Below are 9,119 nucleotides of genomic sequence, written 5' to 3' on the forward strand. Positions count from 1 at the left end.
AAAATGGAAGGCTAGGTGAGAGAGAGGGGATAAGATTAATCTAGGAGTAGGTTAAGATACTAGCACAACATCATGGGCTGAAGGGTCTGTACTATTTTCTATGGTTCAATGTTCTGTGTTCTACTTCGTTCAAAATACTTGTGGATCATGCAAACTCACCTGGGACATGAAAAAGAGAAACACACAAGTCTCAGAATATTTTCCCAGTGCCATATCCACACGTGAATAAGGCTTATCTCTACCCTTTTGATTACAGATGTTAAATTACACTCAGGTGCCACTTTATGGGTACACCTGTGCACTTGCTCATTAATGCAAATATCTAATCAGCCAATCACGTGGCAGAACTCGACGGATAAAAGCATGCAGACATGGTCAAGAGGTTCAGTTGTTGTTCAGACTAAACATCAAATGGAGAAGCAATATAATCTAACTGACTCTGACCATGAAATGATAGTTGGTGCCAGATGGGGTGGTTTGAGTATCTCAGAAACTGCTGATCTCCTGGGATTTTCATGCACAACAGTCTCTAGAGTTTACAGAGAACGGTGAAAAAAACATCCAGTGAGCCAAAACACTTTGTTAATGAGGGAGCTCAGAGGAGAATGGCCAGACTGGTTCCAGCCGACAAGAAGGCAACAGTGACTCAAATAACCATGAGGAAGAGTGGTGTGCAGAAGAACATCTCTAACCGCACAACACTTCAAACCTTGAAGAGGATGGGTTACAGCAGCAGAAGAGCACAACCCCACTCTCAGAGGCCACTTTATTTGATTAGGTACAAGAGGTACCTAATGGAGTGGCCTCTGAGTGTGTACTCCAGCTTTTCCAATCTTCATAGTCCATTTCCCAAAATGATGGAGACTGGGCTCCAAGCTGATAGTGATTGCGGCTGACAATCCATGCTGTGCTTGGTCCAGTTCATTCAATACAAGCTGACAGTTTATTATAGAAGATAAACGAACCAAGGGACTAAGCCATAATCCTCAGAAACACTGAAAAATCAGAATTATGTTTTAATTACATGCAATTGAGGGTGATGTTTGGTGACCTTATAAATGCAGGCATTGCTTGTGTTTTTGAATTGCTCTCACATGGAAATGGAGTGAGGAACAATCCTGAAAATGTTAGGTTCAATAAACTTCCACCTAATATGTTTCCTCGTTTCAGTGCTCCTTGTAAAATTACTAAGTTCTCTACAACATTTTCCTTCTTGCAAAAATTGAACAGAAGTCTACATTAAATGCTGGTGGTCTGTAGCTTGGTTTATCCTTATCTAGATTAATAACTTGCCATCTGTGTTCAGCCAAATGAAATGTATGCCAATAATCTTTGCTTTTGTTTTATTAAAGGAAATCTCTTCACAAAATGTCAGGCATTTTATCCTTCAGCTGTAGTGTAATATTCAATTGATTAAAGAATAACCATCTGTTTCTCAAAATTAAGAACTCCAATTCAGAATTGATACGTCATGGATGTAATATTTCAGAGCGAAGCTAACAATAACGTAGCACACTTAAATTGTGGCTTACTTCTTGTGGCGTGATTCAATGCTTTAGAAATTTTTCCTTGAAAATTCTCATCAGGTTAACAGGGATCTCAAAGATAAATGTGTGTGAGTTTCAGGAGAACAAGTGTTCATTTTTATTTATTTAGCAATACAGCACAGAGTAGACCTTCTGGCCCTTCACTATGGTCAGTCATGCAAATGCCATGTGGAGACTCAGGAATACCGTCACACTCAGATGGAGAAAGATTCTTCATTGCTGTTTCCACAACAGTTTTGTTTTACCAGTCAGGGTTGTTAGCCCTGAACTGAACCCTCAAACCCGGAAGACCAGTGGACCACTCATAGTATGCCCTCTATTCTTTGACCTGTTTGGCACAGGTGACCCTACCAACACCCCTGACTCCAGGCAACATAGCTCTCCAGGTCATTGAGGCACACAAACCTCCAAACCAAGACAAGGTTGTGGTTCTCTTGGAGGAAAGTGATTATTTCCAATAAGAAAAAATGAAAAGAGGGTAAGTAAGTAAATTACCTTTACATGGAGCACTCCCACAAGAAAGCAGCAATCATCTTCAAAGACCATGCCTTCTTCTCCCTACTATCATCAGGCAAGAGGTACAGAAGGTCCCACAACACCAGGTTCATGAAAGGTTGTTAAACAACAATCATCAGGCTCCTGAACTGATGTGGATAACTTCATCCACCACGACTCTGAACTGCTTCTATGATCTAAAGACTCATTTTCAAGGACTCTTTACAACACTGGTTCTCAGTATTATTTTTATTCGCACAATTTGTTTTCTTTTGAATTCTGTTTGTCAGTCTATGCTTATCTATAGCTTTTCAAAGAAATTCACTGTATTTCTTTTTTCTCCTGTAAACTCCTGCAAGAAAATGAATGAGCACGTACTTCAACAATAAATTTACTCTGAACTTTGAAACACTGCATTTGCAAGAGGGGTACAGAGACACAGGGACCTGGAGAAGGTGCATAAAGACTTATAAAGTTTTTGAGATTAACAGTATACATCAATATGTTGCAACAAAATATGGATTCATTGGCTTTGGGAGATGAGGTTAGGTGTATTCATAAAATAATTAGGCCTTAGTTGTAGTATTGTGGATCAGCAATTTAGAAGGTATATTAAGGTTTTAGAGGGCTGAAGATTTACAGAAAGTGATAACACAAATAACTGTTTCAGTAAAGTAGGAATATCAGATAGAGATGAAGCCAATGCAAAAACACTGGTTTTTTTTTTAAATTGGCAGATATGTACTGTGGGAGGCGAGGGAGGAGATTGCTAAGCCTCTGGCAATTCTTTGCATCTTTGCATCATCAATTGGGATGGGAGAGGTTCCAGAGGACTCAGGGGTTGCAGATGTTGATCCCTTATTCAAGAGAGGGAGTAGAGATAGCCCAGGAAATTATTGACCAGTGATTCTTACTTCAGTGGTTGGTAAGTTAATGGAGAAGATCATGAGAGGCAGAATTTATGAATATTTGGAGAGGCATAATATGATTAGGAATAGTCAGCATGGCTTTATCAAAGGCAGGTCGTGCCTTACTAGCCTGATTGAATTTTTTGAGGATGTGACTAAACACATGGATGAAGGTAGAGCAGAAGTTGGAGTGTATATGGATTTCAGCAAGGCATTTGATAAACTACCCCATGCAAGGCTTATTGAGAAAGCAAGAAGGCATAGGATCCAAGGGGACATTGCTTTGTGGATCCAGAATTGGCTTTCCCACAGAAGGCAAAGAGTGGTTGTAGACAGATCATATTCCGCATGGAGGTCAGTGACCAGTGGAGTGCCTCAGGAATCTGTTCTGGGACCCTTACTCTTCATGATAAATGACCTGGATGAGGAAGTGGAGGGATAGGTTAGAAAATTTGCTGATGACACAAAGGTTGGAGGTGTTGTGGATAGTGTGGAGGGCTGTCAGAGGTTACAGCGGGACATTGATAGGATGAAAAATTGGGCTGAGAAGTGGCAGATGGAGTTCAACCCAGATGAGTATGAGGTGGTTCATTTTGGTAGGTCAAATATGATGGTAGAACATAGTATTAATGGTAAGACTCTTGGCAGTGTGGAGGATCAGAGGGATCTTTGGCTCCGAGTCCATAGGACACTCAAAGCTGCTGTTCAGGTTGACTCTATGGTTAAGAAGACATACGGTGCATTGGCCATGGGATTGAGTTTAGGAGCCGAGAAGTAATGTTATAGCTATATAGGGCCCTAGTCAGACCCCACTTGGAATACTGTGCTCAGTTCTGCTCACCTCTCTACAGGAAGGATGTGGAAACTATAGAAAGGGTGCAGAGGAGATTTACAAGGATGTTGCCTGGATGGAGAGCATGCCTTATGAGTATAGGTTGAGTGAACACAGCCTTTTCTCCTTGGAGCAGCAGAGGATGAGAGGTCACCTGACAGAGTTGTATAAGATGATGAGAGGCATTGATCGTGTGGATAGTCAGAGGCTTTTTCCCAGGGCTGAAATGGCTAATACAAGAGGGCACAGTTTTAAGGTGCTTGGAAGCAGGTACAGAGGGGATGTCAGCAGTCTTTTTTTTTTAACTCAGAGAGTCATGAGTGCGTGGAATGGGCTGCCAGTGACTGTGGTGGAGGCAGATACAAGAGGGTATTTTAAGAGACTCCAGGATAGGTACATGGAGATTAGAAAAATAGAGGGCCTTTGGGTAACTAGGTAACTTCTAAAATAGGTACATGTTCGGCACAGCATTGTGGCCCGACGGGCCTGTATTGTGCTGTAGGTTTTCTATGTTTCTATATTTGTGAGTAAATAGAGAGAAATTGCTGAAAGGGTCACAACAAGAGAAAAGTTATCAGTGGCAATTTGAGAAAAAAGCTAGCATACATATGGGGAGAAAAGTGTCAAATTTGAGAATAAGTTTAAAAAGTGAAATAGCTAAATTTATGAAAATAAAATGCTGGTCTATAAGGGAAAGCAGGGGAAAAGGATCAGTTGAATAACTTCCAACAAACAACACAAGCACAGTTGGGAGCTTGGCCTCTTGCCAGTGCTCCATCATCTGTAATTCTCAGAATGGAGTGCTCAGAATCAGGTTTAATATCATAAGACCCTAAGATATAGGAGCAGAATTAGGCCATTTGGGCCATTAAGTCTGCCCAACCATTTCATCATGGCTGATCCACGTTTCGTCTCAGGCCCAGTCAGCTGCCTTTCCACCCCCACCCAACCCCCATCCCTTCATGCCCTGACCAATCAAGAATCTATTAACCACTGCCTTAATATACATAAAAACTTGGCCTCCACAGCTGCCTGTGGCAGAGAATTCCACAGATTCACTGGCTAAAGGAATTCCTCCTCATCTCTGTTCTATAAGGATACCCCTCTGTTCTGATACTGTGTCCTCTGGACTTTGACTCACCCATCATAGGAATCATCCTCCTCACATCCATTCTATCAAGGTTTTTCACGATTTGATAAATTTCAATTAGGTCACCCCTCATTCTTTTGAATTCTAGTGAATACAACCCCAGAGACTTCAAACGCTCTTCATATGAAAATCCATTCAATCCTGGAATCATTTTCATGAACCTTTTTAAAATACACTCCACTTTCAACATATCCTTTCTAAAATAAGGAAACCAAATCTGGTCACAATAGTGAGGCCTCACTAGTGCTTTATAAAGTCTTAGCATTATACCTTTGCTTTCATATTCTATTTTCTCAAAATAAATGCTAACATTCCATTTGCCTTTCTCACCACAGACTCAACCTGAAAATTAATCTTTAGGGAATACTGCACAAGGGCTCACAAGTCCCTTTGCATCTCAGTTTTTTGTATTTACTCTCTCTGCTTAGAAAATATTCAATCCTTTCATTTCTTTTACAGAAGTGCATGACCATACACGTCCCAACACTGTATTCCATCTGCCACTTCTTTGCCCATTCTCCTAATTTGTCTAAGTCCTTCTATAGCCTCTCTACTTCCTCTACCTGCCCCTCAACCTATCTTCATATCATCTCCAAACTTTGCAACAAAGCCACCAATTCCATCATCCAAATCAGTGACATATAATGTAAAACGTATCAGTCCAAACATAGACCCCTATTGTACACAACTATTCACAGGCGACTAATGGGAAAAGTCTCCCTTTACTTCCACTATTTGCCTCCTGCCAATCAACTAGAATATTTTCTGTAATACCATTGGCACATAGCTCGTTAAGCAGCCTCATATGTGGCACCTTGTCAAAGGCCTTCTAAAACTCCAAATGCACAACATCAACCAATTCCCCTTTGTCTATCCTGCTTGCCATTTCTTCAAAGAATTCCAACAGATTTGTCAGGCAAGATATTCCCTTGACAAAACCATGCTGACTACAGCCTACTTCATCATGTGCCTCCAAGTACCCCAAGATCTTATCCTGAACAATCAACTCCAACATCTTCCCAACCACTGAAGCCAGAATAACTAGCCTATAATTTCCTTTCTTCTTGAAAGATCATTACTAATGCTTCCAGTCTCTTCAGCCACCTCTTTCAGAACCATTGGGTGTATGCCATCTGGTCCAGGTGGCCTATCTAACTTCAGACCATTCAGTTTCCCACCAGCCTTCTTTCTAATAATGATAACTTCACATACTAAATGTCCCCTGACACTTGGAACTTCCACCATACTGCTAATGTCTTCCACAATGACGAATGATGCAAAATACTTATTCAGTTCATCCGCTGTTTCATTGTTCCCCATTACTACCTCTCCAACATCGGTTTCCAGCAGTCCATATCAACTCTCACCTCTTGTTTTTACGCTTTATGTATCTTTTTACTTTCATATTCTATCCTTACCTTCTTAATGATTTTTTTATTTGCCTTCTGTTGGTTTTTAAAAGCTTCCCAATCCTCTTCCATGCTTCAGTAATTCCCTTTACCCTACTGTAACACTGATACATCTGACTTTATCTTCTTCTTCACAAATTTCAGGGTGATTTTGATTATATTATGATCACTTTCCCTGAAGGGTTCTTTTATCTTAAAACTCTCTAATCAATTCCAGTTCGTTACACAACACAACTCCAAAATAGCTGATCTCCTAGTGTGTCAACCACGAACTGCTCTAAAACCCCATCTCATAGGCATTCTAGAAACTCCCCCTCTTGGAATTCAGCACCAACCTGATTTTCTCAGTCTACCTACATATTGAAATCCCTCATGACTATTGTAACACTGCCCTTTGGCATGCATTTTATATCTCATTGTAATTTGTAGACCACATCCTTACTATTTGGAGGCTTTTTACCTAGCTTCCTTAAATCTTTCTTCAGGGCTTCACCTAGTCTACCTATGTCATTGGTGCCAATACGTCCCAAGACTTCCGGCTGCTCACCCTCGCCCTTGAGAATGCCATGGACACAATCCGAGACATCCCTGATCCAGGCACCAGGGAGGCAACATACCATCCGGGTGTCTCTATCGTGCCCACAGAACCTCTTCGCTATTCCTCTGACTAAGGAATCTTCTATCAACATTGCAGTACTCTTCACTTCTCTGCTCTTATGAGTCACAGCACAAGACTCAGTTCCAAATACCCAGTCTCTGTTGCCCCCCCCCAACAGTATCTAAAGTTGTATACTTATTATTGAGGGGAACAGCCACAGGTATACTCTGCACTGGCTGTGCATTTCCCCTCCTTCTGACAGTCACCCAGTTACCTGTCTCCTGCAGCATAGGGGTGATTACCTCCCTGTAGGTCCTGTCTATCACTTCCTCATTCTCCCATGTGTGTGGAAAGTCATCGAGCTGCAGATCCAGTTCCTGCTGGAGATGCGTTTACCTGGGGGAATGGATATCATTTGCATTTGTTTTGAAATTTGTCGTTTTGTGGCAGCAGTACAGTGCAATGCATAATATAAAAACTATAAATTACAATAAGAAATATATATAAAAAAAACTAAATACATAGTGCATTCGGGTAGATGGAGCTCGTCAGCCTGGAAGAGAGGGAAAACTCTGATCTCAAACCTCCACTGCCTTGCGGCCATACCCACTCATGGGAAAGGATTCGGGAGTAGACCCTGAGGACAAATCCGGAGCTGGGGTCCCTAAGGCAGTCCAGCGTTGCCTTCAACCTCGCTCTGACAACTCCTGTGACGACACTGGTGCCAAACTGTATCGGCCCTTACCCTTCCCTTGGACAACATCGGTGGCGTGGAGAGGGGAGACTTGCTGCTTGGGCAACTGCCGGTCTTCTATACAACCTTGCCCAGACCTGCACCCTAGAGAGGCTGAAGCAAGACTTTCCAGGTGCAGACCCATGGTCTCACGAGACTAACAGATGCCATCCACATAGTACAAAAAGAGAGCAAGAAGTATTGAGGTAATGTACATGGATTCATTGGTCAGAATTGAGAGCAGAGGGGAAGAAGCTGTTGCTAAAATGTTTCTTTCTTTTCTTTTTCAATCTTTTTATTGAATTTCATATATATAAAAAAAACATAACATAATAATGAATAGGTTATAAATGCATAAGACTTGAAATTGAATTAATAATAGGATAACAATATCCTATTAAAATATCAACAGAAAAACATAGTACATTATCAATCAAGCCTATAATAATTATATGAAAAAAATAAGAATAATCATCAAAAGAAAAAGAAAAAATTGTGAAAATACAAGCAAAAAATATATATTAAGAGAAAAAAAAATACTAAACTAAACTAACATGGGCAATAATAACAGTTTATTTGTACATGATAGTGCCAAAAACTCCGGAACTCCATACCAGAACAAGAATAGACAGAGAGAAGGTCTGGGAGAGGTCAAATTAATTCATATGAAAATGTCGAATGAACGATCCTGCTAAAATGTTGAGTGTGTGTCTTTAGGCTCCTGTACCTCGAGGAGAATAGGACATGTCCTGGGTGGTAGAGGTCCTGAATGATGGATGCAGCCTTCCTGAGGCATTGCTTTTCCAAAATGTCTTTGATGCTGGGGAGGACAGAGCCCGTGATGGACCTGGCTGATTGTGCAACTTTCTGTTGCTTTTTCAGATCCTGCGCAGAAGCCTTTCCAAACCAGATGGAATCAGTTGGAATGCTCTCCATTGTACATCTGTAGAAGTTTGCTAGAGTCTTTAGTGACATGGAAAAAATCTCCTTAAGTTGTGACAAGACTACTGATCTCTTTTCTCCAACAACAAATGAATCAAGTGAAAAACTCAAATGGAGCTAAGCGAATGGTGTTGATATTGAATGCTGGCTGATTTCAAACAGAGTTTATGAAGTACAGAAAATCTAAAATAAGTAGGGCAAAGTGTTTGAAAATACAGACAGGTCAGGTAGTGTCTGAATACTCTCTGTGAATTCACTTACCCTCTTATGTTATTGCTGTAGTTTGTTCAAGCAACAGAAATCAAAAAATATAAACTTACATTTCAATGTAAGTAGTTGCACATTAATTAAGCTGAAGAGAATGCCACTTTCTGCAAACAGGTTATTTATTCCCATCAACATTTGCAGATAAGACAGCATTTTTTGTGTTCTAGTTCAAATATAATACCTAATTCCAATGAAGATTCTCAGTCCAAAAGGTCAACAGTTTATTCCCCTCCAGAGA

Source organism: Hypanus sabinus, chromosome 14 (assembly GCF_030144855.1).
Source record: "Hypanus sabinus isolate sHypSab1 chromosome 14, sHypSab1.hap1, whole genome shotgun sequence".
NCBI lineage: Eukaryota > Metazoa > Chordata > Chondrichthyes > Myliobatiformes > Dasyatidae > Hypanus > Hypanus sabinus.